Here is an 18,829-nt window from a genome sequence, read left to right as displayed (position 1 = left end):
TCTAATCCTATCAATGCCTTCTCCTATTGTTCATACTCTTCCTCGTGTCGAGGAAATCATTTACCACTCCAAATCGTTTGAAGGTCCACATGTTTATGAGAAGATGGATGAGATGAAGGGTCGGTTTCTTGAGTTGCGCAAGGAATTGAAGACTCTGAGAGGGAAGGACTTATTTGGCAAGAGTGTTGTTGAACTGTGTTTGGTTCCAAATGTCAAAATTCGGGTGAAATCCAAGGTCCCGGACTTTGAAAGTACAAAGGGAATACCTGTTTGTTGATTCATCTTGTCATGTATACCAGGAAGATATGTACTCAAACTGATAATGACCAACTGCTTATTCACTACTTCCAGGATAGTCTGACAAGAGCTGCTCGTATATGGTACATGGGTCTGGACAGTGCTAGCATTCATACTCTCAATGACTTGGGTGAGGCCTTTGTCAAGCAGTACAAGTATAATGTTGATATGGTGCCAGATGGCAGTTAAGGTCTATGTCTCAAAAGAACAAAGAGACATTCAAAGAATATGCCCAGAGATGGAGGGAGTTGGTTGCTCAGATTAGTCCGCCTTTAGAAGAAAAAGAGATGACCAAGATTTTCTTGAAGATGCTGATTTCATTTTATTATGAATGTATGATTGCAAGTGCCCCTAGTATTTTTACTGAGATGGTAAACATGGGAATGAGATCAGAGGAAGGAGTCTGGGAGGGACGTCCATCTAAATATGAAGCGTCAACAAGCAAGAAGTATGGTGGTAGCTTCTCCAAAAATAAGGAAGTAGAAACTAATGTAGTATCAGTAGGGAGGCAGAGGAGGCCTCATGTGAGGAAAAGTTCCCAATCCCGTCAACATCAGCACCATGTATCATCAGTAATTCCATTTTTTTTACAACAATTCAACCAATCAATCAATTCCAATTCAATAACAACTTCAACAACAACCACAACAGCGAACCAACTACAACAACAACAACAATTATCAGCAAAACTTTAAGAGGAAGAATGTCTCTTTTGACCCTATTCCTATGACATACGCAGAGCTATATCCGTCTTTGGTCGTTAAGAATCTTATCCAGCCAAGGAACCCTTCTCAAATTCCTGAGCCACTGCCATGGTGGTCCAAACCAGACTTACATTATGATTTTCACCAGGGAGCCCCTGGACATGATATTGAGAATTGTTATCCACTGAAATATGAAGTTCAGAAGCTTGTCAAGAGTGGTATGGTGTCCTTTAAGGACAGGGGCCGAATGTCAAAGCCAACTTGTTACCTCCTCATGGTAATGCCTAAGAGAATATGGTAGACGGATGTCCGGGGAATTTCAGGGCATTTGATGTACGTCGTATCTGTAGGTCTTTGGTGGATATCCACAAGGATTTGTGCAAGGTGAGCCATTGTGAACATGACCATGATGGTTGTGTCATTTGTAGTATAAATCCTCATGGATGTGTAATTGTCAAAAGAGATATTCAGAGATTGATGGATGAGAATGTTATTCAGGTTCAGCAGTCAAGGTATATGGGTAATGATATGAGTGTGGTAGTTCTAGTATTTAAGACCCCTGAGCGCGTAGTTATTCAATATGACAGCAACAACAACAACAATAATGTCAACAGATCGATATCGTCATTGGTTATACGGTTAGTGGGCCCTGACCCCTATGCATCTAATAAAGTTATGCCATACCAGTATAATGCCACTATGATAGAGAATGGTCAAGAGGTTCCTCTTCCAGTTGCAAACTCAGTGGTGAATATTACGGATATAGCAAAGGTGACCCATAGTGGTTGTGTGTTCAGTCTAGTGTTTCTAAAGACTGTAGAAGTTGTGTCTGTGGGTAAGAAGGCAGAGATTCCTGTAGTTGATCTAGTTAGTGCTCCAACGTGTCAGTCTGGTGAATCTAGCAAGTTAAAAACTAACGATGATGATGAGGTGTTGCGCCTGATCAAAAGAAGTGAATTTAATGTTATGGAGCAGCTGCATTAAACACCGTCAAAAATTTATGTGTTGTCATTCCTGATGAATTCTGAGGTACACAGAGAAGCATTGCAAAAAGTGTTGGAACAAGCTTATGTGGAACATGATGTTATTGTGGATCAGTTTGACCACATTGTTGCTAATATCACTTCTTGTAATAACTTGAGCTTATGTGACGAAGAACTTCCTGAGGAAGGCAGGAATCACAATTCAGCGCTCCATATTTCGATGAATTGTAAAGAGGATGCTATGTCCAATGTTTTGGTTGACACAGGTTCATCATTGAATGTATTTCCAAAGTCAACTCTTTCAAGACTTTCATATCAAGGCACCCTGATGAGGTACAATGGCATGGTTGTTAAAGCGTTCGACGATTCTCATAAAACTGTCATTGGAGAAGTGGACCTTCCGGTTAAGATAAGTCTGAGTGATTTCCAAATTACTTTTTAAGTGATGGATATCCACCCGGCATATAGCTTCTTGTTGGGAAGGCTGTGGATTCATGAATTTAGAGTTGTGACGTCTACTCTACACCAAAAGCTGAAATTTGTGAAGAACGACAAGCTTGTCGTTGTTGGTGGAGAAAAGGCATTGTTGGTGAGCCATCTGTCATCTTTTACTTATGTTGATGCTGAGGAGGAAGTTGGAACTTCGTTCCAAGCTTTGTCCATTGCTGATGAATTAAAGAAAGCTGGGGTACCCATGTCTTCTTTAAAGGATGCGCAAGAGGCTATTTAGGCTGGTAGTATTGATAAGTGGGGTCGTGTCGTGGAAGTCGTTGAGAATAAGAACAGAGCATGGTTGGGATTTCAGCTAGGGCCATTCAACGCCAATGTCAAGGTTATGCAACCATTTTTCCACAATGGAGGGTTCATTCATGAGGATGATCAACACTCAACTGCCATTATTAAAGACGGTGATGAAGACGAAGCTTACGCCAACTTTGGGACACATGGCCAGACTTGCAACAACTGGATTGATGTCGATGTTCCTATTGTTATGCACCTTTCTAAGTAATTTGTTTTCATTATTTTCATGAAAAATCCTTCTCCTATGCCTAAGGGAGAAGTGAACATTGTCGGGCATTTTCTTATTATCATTAATAAAGTACAATTTTATTCATCCACGTCTATGATGTTTTTTTTTTACTTTTTCCTTTTTCTGAAAATGGTAATCACAAAAAACAAAAATAAATAATAATCTTTCTATCTGCATAATATTTATTTGTACTTCACTTCTCTAAAATCAAAATATCAAATCACTATGCAGGTTATTCTCAAACCCATTGAATGTAATGATCATACTCCCTCTCCAAACTTTGATTTCCCTATGTTTGAAGTTGAGGAAGAGATTTATGATGAAGATGTATCTGGTGAGTTATCCCGTTTGCTTGAGCACAAGGAAGAAGGCATTCAGCCGTTTGAAGAGCAGATTGAATTGGTCAACTTGGGTTTCGATGATAATGTGAAGGAAGTCAAGATTGGGTCTCAACTGTGTCCAGAAGCTAAGAAGGGTTTGATTGATCTTCTTCAAGAATATTCTGATGTGTTTGTTTGGTCCTATCAAGATATGCCTAGTCTGCATTCTGAGATTGTGGAGCGTAGATTTCCTTTGAAGCCAGAATGCCCGTCGGTCAAGCATAAGTTGAGAAGAACTCATCCTGACATGGTTGTGAAGATTAAAGAGGAAGTGCATAAACAGATCGATGTTGGACTTCTTGTTACCTCTGAGTATTCGTAGTGGGTGGCCAATATTGTGCTTGTTCCAAAGAAAGATGGAAAAGTATGCATGTATGTTGATTACAGAGATTTGAATAAAGCCAGTCTAGAAGATGATTTTCCTCTGCCACACATTGATATGTTGGTAGACAATACAACTAAATTTAAAGTCTTTTCGTTTATGGACGGATTTTCCGGCTATAATCAAATCAAGATGGAACCTGAAGATATAGAGAAGACCACATACGTTACACCCTGGGGGACATTTTGTTATCGAGTGATGCCTTTCGATTTACAGAATTCTGGTGCAACGTATTAGAGAGCTATCACCACTCTTTTTCATGATATGATGCATAAAGAGATTGAGGTTTATGTTGACGATATGATTGCTAAATTAAGTGGTGAAGAAGATCATGTTGAGCATTTGTTGAAGTTATTCCAGCGCTTGAGGAAATATAAACTCCGCTTGAATCCCATTAAGTGTACTTTTGGTATCCGTTCTGGTACGTTATTGGGCTTTATTGTCAGCGAGAAGGGTATTGAGGTTGAACCTGCCAAGGTCAAAGCAATACAAGAAATGTAGGCGCCCAAAACTGAGAAGCAAGTCAGAGGTTTTCTCAGCTGCTTGAACTATATCTCAAGATTTATATCGCATATATGTGCCACATGTGCGCCAATATTCAAGCTTCTTCGGAAAGATCAGTCTTGTCATTGGTCTGAAGATTGTCAGAAAGCTTTTGATAATATCAAAGAGTATCTGCTTGAGCCTCTGATTCTGTCTCTGCCTGTTTAAGGAAGACCATTGGTCATGCATTTGGTTGTGCTAAAAGAGAGTATGGATTGTGTTCTTGGTCAGCGAGATGATTCAGGGAAGAAAGAATATGAAATTTACTACCTCAGTAAAAAGTTCACCGACTGTGAGACTTGGTATTTTATGCTTGAGAAGACATGTTGCACATTGGATTGGGTTGCTAAGCGTTTACGCCAGTATATGTTGAATCACACTACTTGGTTGATATCTAAAATGGATCCAATCAAGTACATTTTTTAGAAGCCTGTTTTAACTGGGAGGATTTCCCGTTGGCAGATGTTGTTATCTGAGTATGATATTGAATATCGATCTCAAAAATCTATTAAAGGTAGTTTCTTAGCTGACCATTTGGCTCACCAACCTATTAAAGATTATTAGTCATTGCAGTATGATTTTCCTGACGATGAGATTTTGTACTTGAAGATGAAATATTATGATGAACCATTGCTTGAGGAAGAGTCAGATCCTGGTGGCATGGAATTTGATGGAGCTGTTAATTCATATGGTAATGGCATTGGGGAAGTGATTATTACTCCTCAAGGCACTCATTTTCTGTTCACAGCTAGATTGACCTTCAAGTGTACAAATAATATGGCCGAGTATGAAACATACATTATGGGGCTTGAAGAAGCCATTGATCTCAGAATAAAATATCTTGATGTCTACGGAGATTCAGCTATGGTTGTGAATCAAATCAAAGGTGAATAAGAGATGAATCAACCTGTTTTGATACCATAAAGAGATTATGTGAGGAGGATTTCAACTTTCTTTACAAAGGTTGAGTTCCATCATATCCCTCGAGATGAGAATCGGGTGGCAGATGCTCTTGCAACCTTGGCTTCCATGATTGTGGTAAATTTTTGGAATGAAGTTCTTAATTTAATCGTGATACATCTTGATAGGCCAGTTCATGTATTCATTGTTGAAGAAGTCAAAGATGAAAAGCCATGCTACTATGATATCAAATGTTTCCTCCAAAGTCAGATTTACCCGTCAGGGGCATCTTTGAAAGATAAGAAGACTTTGAGAAGATTAGTTGGCAACTTCTACCTGAATGGCGATGTGCTTTATAAGAGAAACTTCGATATAGTTTTGCTCAGATGCGTGGATAGACACGAAGCATCCTGTTGATGACAGAAGTCTATGAAGGTTCCTTTGGTACTCATTCCAATGGACATGCTATCGCAAAGAAGATGTTGAGAGCATGTTACTATTGGCTAATAACTGAATATGACTGTTGCAAGTTTGTGAAGAAATGCCATAAGTGTCAAATTTATGCAGATAAGATTCATGTTCCTCCGACACTCTTGAACGTCATTTCCTTCCCATGGCCTTTCTCCATATGGGGAATTGATATGATTGGCATGATTGAGCCAAAAGCTTTGAACGGACATCGTTTCATTCTGGTGGCTATTGATTACTTCATAAAGTGGGTTGAAGTGGCATCACATGCAAATGTGACCAAGCAAGTTGTTGTAAGGTTTATCAAGAATCAGATTATATGTCGTTATGGTGTGCCAATTAAGATCATTACTAATAATGGACCGAACTTGAATAATAATATGGTGGAACCTCTTTGTAAAGACTTCAAGATTGCACATCATAATTCTTCTCCCTACAGACCCCAGATGAACGGGGTTGTTGAAGCTACAAACAAGAACATTAAGAAGATTATTCAGAAGTTGGTTGTGACATCCAAAGATTGGCATGAGATGCTCCCGTATGCTTTGCATGGGTACCACACATCCATCCGCACTTCAATAGGGGCAACCCTTTTTTTCTCTTGTTTATGGCATGGAAGTTGTGCTCCCCGTAGAGGTTAAGATCCCATCATTGTGTGTCTTGATGGAAACCAAGTTGACTGAAGCTGAATGGTGTCAGACCAGATATGATCAGTTGAATTTGATTGAAGAGAAGAGATTGAATGTCATGTGTCATGGTCAGTTATATCAGCAGAGAATGAAGAAAGCATTTGATAAGAAAATCAAGCCTCATGTGTTCAGATAAGGTGACCTTGTGCTCAAGAAGATTTTATCTTTCAAACTTGATGCTAGAGGCAAATGGACTCCTAGTTACGAAGGCCCATATGTTGTTAAGAGAGCCTTTTCAGGAGGTGCTTTGATTCTTACAACTATGGATGGTGAAGAGTTCACGGGTCCTGTGAATGCCGATGTAGTCAAGAAATACTTCGCCTAAAAAAGAAAAGAACAGCTCGCTAAGTTGAAAACCCGAAAGGGCGACTTAGGCAAAAATGAGCGTCTCGGTGGATTGAAAACCCGGAAGGGTGATCCAGACAAAAGTTAGAGACATAAAATAGAAAATTTATCCTAGTGGATTGAGTAATCCACCTTGGGCCAATCTAGGCAAAATAAGGGATTATGGCAAGTAACTGCATCTGGCTGATCTTGATCTTTGAAGCAGTTTTGAATAGTGATTTGTTTATGATCCTCATTCTCAACCAAAGAAAATCACAGTGGATTTTGAAGTTGGTAGGGAGAATAGTGATCATTATATTCAATGTAGCCCTCTTCCATGTAAATTACCATTTTCAAACTTTGTACAGATCCACGGAGTCCCGCCATTGCGGACTACCCTTCTATTAAATAAAGTTAAGCTTTTATCCAATCATTTCATTTTCTTATTTGTTTCTGTTTTAAAATTGAATTTTTATGATGATAATTTTGAAATAAATTAATGAATAATTATTTTTCTTAAAATAATAAAAATATTCACTTGAAGAATAATTAATTTCAACAAGGAATATCAACAACAATCTAAGAATGGGTAAGTCTCAGGGTGTGAGACATTGTAGGTATTCCCCGAGCGGTTGGTTTGGTGACTTTGTCCTCCCCAAGAGTTCGTTGTTCATCCCGAGCACGACTGATAAGTTGCTCCACAGGCAACCTATCATCCCCGGTTAAGACAACGATTAGTCCGCTTTGCAATTCATCTTTCCCCAGCTAAGGCATTCATGTGTTTCTACATTCCCCAGTTTGTGACTTGATGAAAGAACCCTGGATATCTTGGAACCTTTATTTGGTCTCCAAATTCCCAACACATTTATTGGTATGTTGCATAGTCGTGACAGTTTCCCCCCTGCGTGAGTTGGTAGGGCCGATTATCTTTACCTTGGAATTGGTTTACTTCACAATATCCAAGAATAATCTAATGATTATTGTAGGATTTGGTGGTCTTTGATTTGTTTCGGCAGGTCACGGCATCCCCAGCAGTTTACCTATTTCCTCATTCAGAATTTTACCTCTTGAATCCCCGGAAGAGTTTCGCCTTCTGATGGAAGTTCCCTCATTCCCGACATTGCTTGGTTCTGAGCAGTATTGGTAATATCCCCTGCAAGGTTGACCCCATTTAGGGTGTTAGCTTAAAATTCCCTACAGTTTTGACTTATTAGGATCCTCAGGAGATCCATGGCATGTTTGGTGGAATGCATGTTCTCTATGTCTTTCCCTAGCCAGAGTTGAATTTATTCTGAGCTAGATTATTTATTTTCATCCCTAGCAGATTCTCTAGTGGTTATTTCCATTTTTGCTGAGCATAGCTTAATGTTTTGTAGTGATGATTCAAATCTTCGTTATTTGTATCCTTTGTGCTGGTTTGTCAGCATAATCATAATCATATACATGCATATTCATGCATAAACACAGCATCAGATATTTCATTATGCATTTTATCTCATTGATTTTTCTTCTAATCCCCTGCTTTGGTGATATTATTTCCCCATGCAGATTCAATGTGTATGTCCTCCTTTAATTATAGAGTGTCAGCCCCTTAAGCATAAAGAGTTTATGCTTTCTCATTCCCCACTGAGTTATTTCCTCGTGGATGATTATTATTTCAGTTTCCTCCCCAGTTTATCATCTGGATGAAACCACTCCCCCAGAGTTATATCCTCATTGGTTGAGTCTTGGTTTGACTGTTTCTTTCTAGTTCTTACCTAGATAGATCTTTTGGTCTCCAAGAGTCTATTACCCAGTAACTGGTAATATTCTTCTTGATGATTGAGTACTTTACCTTTACCCAGTAACCGGTAAAAGGTAATTTACTCCTTTGTTTTCCCCAATGGATTCGTTTTCACATTTCCCCAGCAAGTCTATCATTGATATGTTCATCCTAACCGGTGAGGGATATTCTTCCTGTTTGGTTTTCTATCCAATAAAAAGGTAGTCGTAATCCCTATTTTTATTCCCTAGAGAGTCTATCCTTGATATGTTCATTTTAACCGGTGATGAATTTTATTTTCTTTGTAGTCTTCTACCCAGTAGCTAGTAGATATAAATCCTATTTTCCCCTCTGAGTCTATCCTTGATATGTTCACTTTAATTAGTGACGGATACTCTCTCTTTGGTATTCTACCCAGTAACTGGTAGTTATAATTCCTATTTTTGCCATGGAAGTCCATCCTTTATATATTTATCCTAACCGGTGACAGATATTCTTCCTCTTTTCCCAGGTGGTCTATCACTGATATGTTCATCTTAACCGATGACGTGTATTCTTCCTTTGAGTCTATCGTTGATATGTTCACTTTAACCAGTGACAGATATTCTCTCTTTGGTATTCTACCCATTAACCGATAATTGTAATTCCTATGTTTGTGGTATTCTACCTAGTAACCGGTAGCTGTAATTCCTATTTGATTTCCCCAATAGGTTATTCTTATCTAGTAATTGGTAATGAATATGCCTTTTTTTTCTCAGCGAGTCATCCTTGATATCTTTACTCTAACCGGTAACGGATGTCCCTCTATCAGAGTATATTATCTTATTACCCAGTAACCGGTAGTAGATAATATATCTCTTTTACTCCTGTGTTGAAGTTTTTCTTCCCCAATTAAATTTGGTTTCGTATTTCTTTGAGAAATCGAATCCCCTTTTTGTGTGGGTATTTCAGCTTGGTTCTGGTTTTACGCATTTCCCCTGCAGGTTTTTCTTGTTGTATTGGTATTATCCTGATACATGCAGATTCCCCTCTCCCCTGTCCGAGTCTTTCCATTTATTCATTTTCATGAAAATTCCCTCGTGTCTCTAGTAGTTTTCAAGTCGTAGCCTAGCCTACGCACCGCTTTTATCCCCAGAGTCTATGTCTCCCCAATGAGTTTTCCTTAGGGAATGCATCATGCTCCTGTGGACTTTCGGTCTCTCCGGATTCTTTTCCTTTATGACAATGTTTTCCCCACAAATATTAGTTTAACATCCATATCATTATTTGACATTTTGATCGAGAATTCATCAAGAGTTTAAAGCTTGTTTGCCTTGGAAGCCCTAATTCATATGGGTATCTTGTGTTACTTCCTCAGCAAGTTTCTTCAACAATTGGTCAAATATTTCAAGGGATGATTCATTTTACATCATCTTATGCATATATGATCCTCCATGGGTCCCAAAGATCAAGAGAACTTCAAGTTTGTAAGTTGGTTTAAAGAGGTTGACCAGAGAAAGTCAATTGGTCAAAACCGGGGTTCCCTAGACCCTATCTCCTACAATTTTTGTCATATGAAAATTATTCCAAGATTAAAGTTACTATTTATTACATTCTAAACAACGTTCATGTCGACATCAAGAGCTAGTTTTGCTTGGAAATTCATTTTTATGGTGAAACATTATAGGTCATTTTGTCTGTGCCCTAGTTAGAAGGTCAACTTCCAAGGACCATAACTTGCTAAATTTTTATGATATGAAGGCCATCCAAGTTTCATGATCAATTTCAAGATGTATTATCCAACTTTTATTCTTTGATAAATGTCAATTTCCACTTTCAAGGGCATGTGCCATGAGGAAACATTATAGGTCATTTTGGGTCATCACCATTGAACAAGTAATTTTCCTCAACTTCTAAAATGCATAACTCCCTCATTTCAAATATAAATGATGTCAAATTTGTGACGAAATTGAATATAATTGAAATATATAGAACTTTGGTGAAGTAACTATATCCATTTGGATCTCATAGCAAAAGTTATTCAAGTTGGAAGAAGTGGTCATTTGACTTTATACTTAGAAAATTTTCAACTATGTTTGATTTCTCCAACTTCCACCTTAAAATATATCATGATCCAAGCTCCAAATGGAAAAAAGTTCAACATCAAACTTGTTCCCCTTGATGTCACATTTCCAAATCATCCAAGATCACTTCATTTGGACAATAATTGAGAGACTTGAGCATGGATTCTTTGCATGGCTTGTTTTGGAAACTTTTGAATTCATTTCCCAATTACCATTGGATAGCTTTATGATATGATCTCAGCATGGTTTGTGCACGAATTTGGACTCAATGCAATCATCATTTTGGGCCTAATGCATGTCCATGCACCCATTCACATCACATTACTATTTTTGGACAAATTATGGAAAGGTGTGGAAAGCAACTCTCATGCTATAAGTACATTGCATGGCTGCTCAGAAAAAGGACCCCTCTTGCCCAAGCTTCGCACCATTGCCTCCCTAACCTCCATTAAAGGATATACTTGAAGGTTTTACTTGAAATCGATTTTCAATTCTCGTTCTATTTTAAGATTGAAACTCCAAGACTCCAAGCCTTTCATTGATCCATTTTGACTTCCTGCAAGTTGTTAGAGTCAAGCCAAGGCAAATTGGAAGCAAGATCAAGCTCAATTGAAGCTATCCGAAGGTGAATTTTCTCAAACTTTGCTTCTTTGATTCTCCCTCATTTCTCAACAATTTTGATTGATTATTGGTTTTCTGAAGATCTACCAATGTAGGCAACAAGATTGAGTTGCTTTGAGGCCAAATTAAAGCAACTCAGATCATGCACCTCAAACTTCAAGTCCACGTATCTTTCAATATACTTGGAATTGAGTGAAATTGAGGTCAGATTCGAGCTCCTGACCATTTTTTCTTTAAAATAGTGTACTCACTTTTTATTTTAGTGGTGGTTGGTGGTGGACTAGTCTGGTGAGATCCACCAGAGAAGATGACCGGAGCTAGGGCTCCGGTGATGCACTAGAACGTCTCAAGCCATCTGATCATGACACCACGTTCTAATCTCAGTCCTCCACTATGATTACCACTTATGTTGTGTGTTTAACTCATGTGTTTGGTGCACTCTAGCGCGTGACCATCAGATCTTCCACCTCAATTAAGGGCGACCTGATGGCCCTTGTTTTTTTTTAATTTCTTTTTAAATTCTGATTTTTTATTTTATTCCTTTATTTTTTTTAATTCATATTAAATTAATTTTTAATCCAAAAAATATGGGAATTTCACCAAAAATTTATAAATATTTTCCTCTTCCATATTTTGAATTAAAATCATTTTTTGGATTAATTTTGATATTTTTCATGAACTAAATGTTTTTGACATATTTTTAATTGTTTTAAAATACATATGACTTTCCAAAAATCATGAAATTTTTTGTCTAAGGCCCTTTAACCTGGGATAAATCCCTTGGCCATTTATTTGGTATTTTGAAGGGATTTGAGGTTTTTTCCATTTAATAATGCATTTTAATTCACTTTTAATTTGATTTTTAATTGATTAAATATTTAAAAATATTATTGAACCATTTTTATGGTCTTGTAATGTTTGACTTTCTGTTTGGGTCTTGGTCATGGTTGATTTGACCTTTGTTTGATCAATACCATTGGATTTAGGGGATTGATGAAATGTATATTTCATATCCCAAAATGAATGGATGGATTGATCAGATGAAATTCCTCTCATGATCAATTTGTGTTTCTATTTCCCCTTCCCTCTTCATCTTCATCCCTATTCTTCCTTAATCCATCATTGACCCATGAAATCTCTTCATGTCTAATGCTAGTTGATTCATCAATGACCTTGTGTCAGATGAATCAACATGAGCCAAACTGAGATATGTCTTCCCCCCATTTCTCTTAGTATGTGGTATATTTTAGGAGTTTGGCTCCTTGTACCAAATCTCTAACATGCATTAACACATATATTTTTATTGCCCGGCCTTAGATAGTTGTGAGTTATACATAAGTCCAATTACGATTGCTTAACATAGAACTAAATTTGATCAAGAAGGCATAACATTATAGTGAGATTGTAAGTGTCCCATTCTTCATGGCATTGTATGGGAACTTGACCTTTTTTCCATTCATGAGAGCTAGTGGCATACTTGTTGTTTTATCCAGGTTTGAGCCCTTCTCATGGATGATGTCTTGGTTCAAGGATTCATAGTTATGAATGAATGGTTGAGTGTTCTCCAAAGAATGACTTAATCAATTAAAACATATCACTAACATTTGACTAACCATTGACTAACTTTTATTAATGTTGTTTTACTTTCAAGTCATTTACTTTATGCAGTTTAAATTTCAGTACCTTTATCATTCATTGACATTTAGATTTCATGCAACTTGTTTATGTTTCAAGTCCTTTTCACTTTCCTCATTTGAGCCAAATCTTGTTATTGTATATATAGTTTGTTTGTCTTTTGTTTTGTTTGTGGTCTTAGGACCTTAAAACACTTAATAATAATAAAAACCCTAAAAAACCATTTGGTTGGACTGTTGGATTTGATCTTAATTTTTGGACTTAGAATTAGGAAGAATTCCCTGTGCTAAAGGACTTGGCCAATGTCAACATTTAGACTGGGCTATCTTTGACTATGCCTTCATCTGATGCAAGACCCTGGGTCCTTTTGATTCATCTGCTACTCTGTCTTTGTGCTTAATTGTTATTTTATTATTAATGTCTATGTCTGATGATTGTTTTGAGTTGATTAAGGAACATTTTATCTGCTACATTGGAAGATATTGAAGACTGTTAGCTATTGGAATTCTTACTTGGATATTATGGTTATCTTTATTTGATGTCTTGGTCTTCATATGATGCTTGGATATTGTTGATTGCTTATTGCTTGTTGATTGTCAAAGTCCAAAGGAAAATGGGTTTCTATATGATATTCTTGTTTGTTGGATTACATCTCATTGGTCAGATCTTTTCAACTCTTAACTTTTAATTTTTGCCTAGGGTAGTCTCTTCATCTCCTCCCACTTCTTTAATTTCAAAAATCTCTCTCTCTCTCTCTCTCTCTCTCTCTCTCTCCAAAAACTTTCTTTGCTTGTGATTTCAAACTTAGACATGTTTTAATGATTAGAAACTTTGGCCTTATGCCATTGAATTTTTCAAACTTTTTCTTAAATCAATCTTATAAATAAACTTAACCATATTGACTTAAATTTAAAAAAGACAAAAATAATTAACAACCACATTCAAATTTTTGGACTTTTGTGCCTTTTCATCTAAACTTTTGTTAAAATCAATTCACCAACTTCTTTGAAATTTTTACCATGAACTACGGGGTTTTTATCCCTCATTTTTATGTTGGTACGTAGGCATAAGACCGAAGGTCTTGTCAAACACAAAAATATAATCAATGAATTCTTTTCTCATCCTCTAATTCTATATTTTATCAAACATCATTTACACCCAAAATATATGCACACAAAAAAGGGCTCCCTAGGAGTACCTAAGACACTTTGGGTGCTAACACCTTCCCTTTGTGTAACCAACCCCCTTACGTGTAATCTCTGGCATTTTATTAGTTTTGATTTAAGAACTTTTTATCTTTGGGTTTTGTTCGTAATTTTCCCCTTTCCTTTGGAAACAATAAAAACGTGGTGGCGACTCTGGTTTTATTGACGTCAAGTTTATCCATAGTTTGATGGTCATGAATTTACCGCTACAGAACCCAAGAATATTCTAGACAAGGATAGGAATTCTCCACTCTCATCATTCTTTTTTTCTTAAGGCTCATAGCGTGTAACTTGAATCAAAATTAACAAGTTGCTAACATGATGTCCTTTGTGTTGATCCTATTGATGTTGTGTCATTTGTTGTAAAAGAAGACTCGACAATCATGTATTTCAAATTGTGCTAAAGTCTATGAATATAGGTGAATATGATGAGCCACGGGGCAAACGTCCCGCACCCAAAGATATCCAAAATGAGTGTAGGAAAGCTCCAGTCTCATCCCTTCTTTATTGCTTAAGGCTCGTTCCACACACTTTGAATTATGATTGATGAGTTGTTGGTGTAGTATTTTGCCCGTTGCACTAATGCTTTGTGAAGAGAGACTTATTAATTGTAGATTTGAATTGTGCTAAAGTCTATGAATAGAGGTGAATACGATGAGCACTGGGTCATTCGTCCCATACCCAAAGATATTCATTATGGGGGTAGAAATTCTCTAGTCCCATTCCTTCTCTATTGCTTAAGTATCGTACCGCAGACTTTGAATTATGATCGACAAGTGTTGATACCTTTGCAGTGCTTGAGAAGTAGTTCACTTTGCTAGTTATGCTTGATTGATGTTGAGTTGAAGTCTTGATTTTGCATTTGAACCTTGAGGTCTTTAGCTCCTGAGATTCAGCATATCCACAATAGCTTGAGTGTAATGAACTTGCCATATCAAGTGATCAAGGGTCTTTTGATCACTTGAAATAGGCTTGGGGCTTACAACACGATTTCAAAGGATTTGGTTGACCAAAGTGTCCTTTGGTCAATGTTAATCGATGGGATTGAAAATAAGTTGAATTATGTATAATAATATACCTATTTACTTAATCAACTAAATACAAATCAGACAATTCTACCTAAGACCTTAAACAAAGGGAACATGCATAAGAAATCAAGATTTTAAGCCTAAAGGGCAAAATGGTCATATTCTAAAAAGTTGAATTGAAATTCTAATTATAAAATATAACAATTTTAAACCTACCAATTTAACTATTCTAAAAATCTAGAGAATTATGTAATCCTAATTTTCAAATCTATTTATGCTAATTAAAAAGGGAATTCTAGTTAGCCAAGGATTAGGTCTTAATTATCTTAATCAAATTTTCTAATTAACTTAGTTAACTAATCAACATTATAAAATCTTAATTAATAATTAAATCAAATTGCTAATTAAACCTAATTGTTAATTAAACCTAATTATCTAATTATAATCTAATTATCTAATTATAATCTAGTTATCTAATTATATTCTAATTATCTAATTAAACATGTAAACAAAGCAATCAAAAAAACCTGGCCCTGAATGATGAGACAAAGACCCAAATGCTGATTGATGTTGAAGGAACAATTGGGCCCGAAATGGCCCACAATTCCCTATAGCATAAGTCCGGAGTGGGGGTTGCACGAAAAGAAGAAGAGGTAAATGGCTTGGTTGGGCAAAGGGCCTAAAGGAAGTTCGCTTGGGCCTTAGGTCCAAACCTAACCACACACTCAAAACCAAAGAAAAGCCTCCGCTGAAGCCAAAATGGTTATTCACTCAAAAAGGCTGACCATGCGAACCGAATACTCTCGCCGGAGAATGCGAGCCGAAACAACATCGTCGGTAAGCACGAATCGAAATCATCGCCGGAAAATGTCTTTGATCCCAAAACCGAAACTCCATGAGCGATCTGGAATAATCATGGTCGAAACCGGAATCGGAGCTCACTCAGAATCCGCGTCCATTACCGTCTTCATTACTCGCGTCCAAATGCTTCAGCCGAAATCAAGGTCGATTCTGCATCCAAGCTCGCTCAACATTCGTCTTCAACGAATCAACGAACCTACATCATCGTGGAATCGCGTCGGCACCATATTCGAATTGACTTGTCTTAATGCGAATCTGGTGATTCGCCAAGGGCTCTATAATGGCTGATCGTGATCGCTCAGAGCAACATGAAGAAGCAAGCGCGAACATATTGTTTGTCACGGTGGCTCTTTTACTTCATCTCCGATGATGACTCCACCGGTAAGATTTATTTCTTGGCTTTCTTTTTGCAATGTTCTGTTTCTCTTTCTTCAAAGTTCTTCTCCTTCTGATTTCTTGGCGTGTGTTGTTGTGTGTGAGGTTGTTGTGCGATTGATTTGCGCCTCAGAAGGTGAATGTGGGATGTGAGGTGAAACAGAAGATGAAGATGAAGCAGTAAGATGATGAAGGTGAGCGAAGAAGATGAAGATGAGTGAAGAGTGAAGAATTAAGAATGAAGAAGAACCCCAAAATGAAGATGGAATCAAGAGGTAAATATATATGCTTCTCTCTTTCTGTTAGGATTCGGTTACAAATGAAACTCAAACTCAAGTGAAATCAGAATCAAATTGATAGTTAGTCAGGAATGAAAGTGAAATGAAATTCTCAATGAAAATGAACTTGAAATTAGGTTTAATTTATGTTTAAGTTAGGTAATTCTGTTAGACCTTTCACAGTTGGTGGAATTTATGGTTAAGTTAGTTGCAATTGTGAAATCCAAATGACATTCTTCTCAAATTCATAAGTCAGTTAGAAATTCACATTTTGTTAATCCTTTTACAAGTTGAATTAATTGTTACTATGTGGACTTGTTATATTAATATGTTAATGGTTAGTTGTTATAAGGATACGGTTAGTTGTTATCAGCGGTATTGGATTCAGTTAGAACTAAGCTTCTGTTATGTTAGTTTTCAGTTATCATGTTTTGTTAGTTACAGGTTAGGGAAAATTAGTAAAGTTAAAACTTTGGTAGTTAAGTTCTGTTAGCTTTTGTTAAGTGAATAAATGTTAGTTTGTTGTTAGTGATAGTTTCCAATTCAAATGAAAAATGAAGTTTTTTGGATTTAAACTCATATTATCTTTTATCTGTTGATTTTTTTATGCCCTGCTGTGTTAGTCATGGTGGTCTAAGGATAAATTGGAAATAAGTACTGAGGTCTGAATAGGATGGCAATGTCGGAAAATTTGATGATTCTGCCACTGCAGGGACTTGCTCCAGGGTAATTATGCAGGATGCACCTTAAGGGTAAGTTTCAAACTTGTTGAATTAGTTCATGTCATGGATCATTTTGTTTGAGTTAATTGGAAGTTTTGTTGAGTTAGTAATTAGGGAAATATTAGGTATCTATTAGGGAGATAATTGGATATGTTATTGAAATGAAAAATGTCGTTGATTTCCATCCTGTTAATTCTGTTTGTTAGTAATTGAATTAGATTGAAATGGCTTAGGTTTGCTAAATGGGAGTTATGGACTTTTGTTTCCGTTACCGCTGGAAAAATTCAAAGTCAGTTTCAGAAATCGTTATGGTGTGTTATGAATTGTTGAATGTTGTAGGAATGTTTTCATGAATTCTAAAATGTGAATTGTGTTGGTGTTTTGTTTTTTTTATTAATTAAAAAGGAATATTAACGGTAATTGAGTTTGGAAAATGAGTTTCGAATGGCTACTGTGAGTTGTTATGTTAAAATATTAATGCACATGATCGCTGCTTTATGCTTGATATGAATATGTGCTTATGACGATTGGAAAGAATGCAGTTAGGGCTTTGCTAAACTCTTGTTATCTATTGTCAAATATTGCAGGAAAGCTAGTTTGCCAATTAACTAACTTATCTTGTTAACTGTTGATGCAACATGATGGATGTATGTTACGGTTTGGCGAATCGATTTAGGTTGGGCTAACACCAAGTCACAAACTTGAAGGAAATTAGCAACAAAAGCCTCATGTTGGACAACATGCTTGTTAGGCTGTCATGACAACAATCTCAGATGCTTCCACACGACCGAAGCTTTGCAGCATGTTTAAGGCCTTACCCGAATTAGACAAGGATGCGGCAAGGGATCACCAAGACGATAAGTCATGTGATTAAGTCTGGGTACAATTAGTATAATACATAACGTGATGCTTGTAATTAAACCCTCATTTGGGTCAATCAAATGTAATACATCAGAATGTGATTAATTTTAACATGGTGGATCCAAACATAATTCATGTGCAATTGTTGTGTCATGTATGAAGTATTGATGTGTATGCAAAGGATATCATGATTTAGGCCTAGAAGGAAAAATTTAGGATTTGTTAGACTTTGGTCAACTGGTTGACCAAAAGGTCAACAGTTGAACAAAGTCAACCTAGGAAAAAAAAAGGGGAATTCACCAATCAACGTATGATGAATTAAAGATGAAATTTAATGGTCCAAAATGAATGACCGAACTTGTAAATCAAACTGTCTCATGACTTGAACTGAAAAACATCATTTGGCACTAATAATCATGTCATGCCGTGAGATAATTTGTATTGACGACCAACAACTCCTAAAATCGAACATCAACCATCATTGGTCATCTGTATCTCATTAAATGAATTAAAATGAGAGGCATGGCTGAATCAAGAATCAAGGCCAAATATCCTTATGAGACACAAACCAATGGACCACCAGATCAATGCTTTAGTACCACCAGATCAATGCTTTAGTACCATCGTGAATCGAGAATCAAAGACCATGGGCTTATGCATTTGAAAACATCAAGAGACCTAAGTCAAAGGGTTATGACATGTTAAGTGTAACACCCCA

The 18,829-nt window shown here is 36.8% G+C and overlaps 1 long non-coding RNA gene across 2 annotated transcripts; it reads left to right on the top strand.

The window, feature by feature from the left end:
* The first annotated feature begins 15,764 nt into the window (after positions 1-15,764).
* Positions 15,765-18,264, top strand: LOC127085341 (uncharacterized). Of its 2 annotated transcripts, XR_007789099.1 has the most exons (4): positions 15,765-16,256; positions 16,356-16,525; positions 17,152-17,280; positions 17,838-18,264. It is a non-coding gene; the product is annotated as an uncharacterized LOC127085341 (long non-coding RNA). The 2 variants fall into 2 exon arrangements; XR_007789098.1 differs by having other exon boundaries at positions 15,765-16,525.
* The last annotated feature ends 565 nt before the right edge of the window (positions 18,265-18,829 follow it).

Source organism: Lathyrus oleraceus, chromosome 5 (assembly GCF_024323335.1).
Source record: "Lathyrus oleraceus cultivar Zhongwan6 chromosome 5, CAAS_Psat_ZW6_1.0, whole genome shotgun sequence".
Taxonomy (NCBI): Eukaryota; Viridiplantae; Streptophyta; class Magnoliopsida; order Fabales; family Fabaceae; genus Lathyrus; species Lathyrus oleraceus.
Note: the sequence above shows the minus strand (reverse complement) of the source record. Positions and strands in the feature narration are given on the sequence as shown.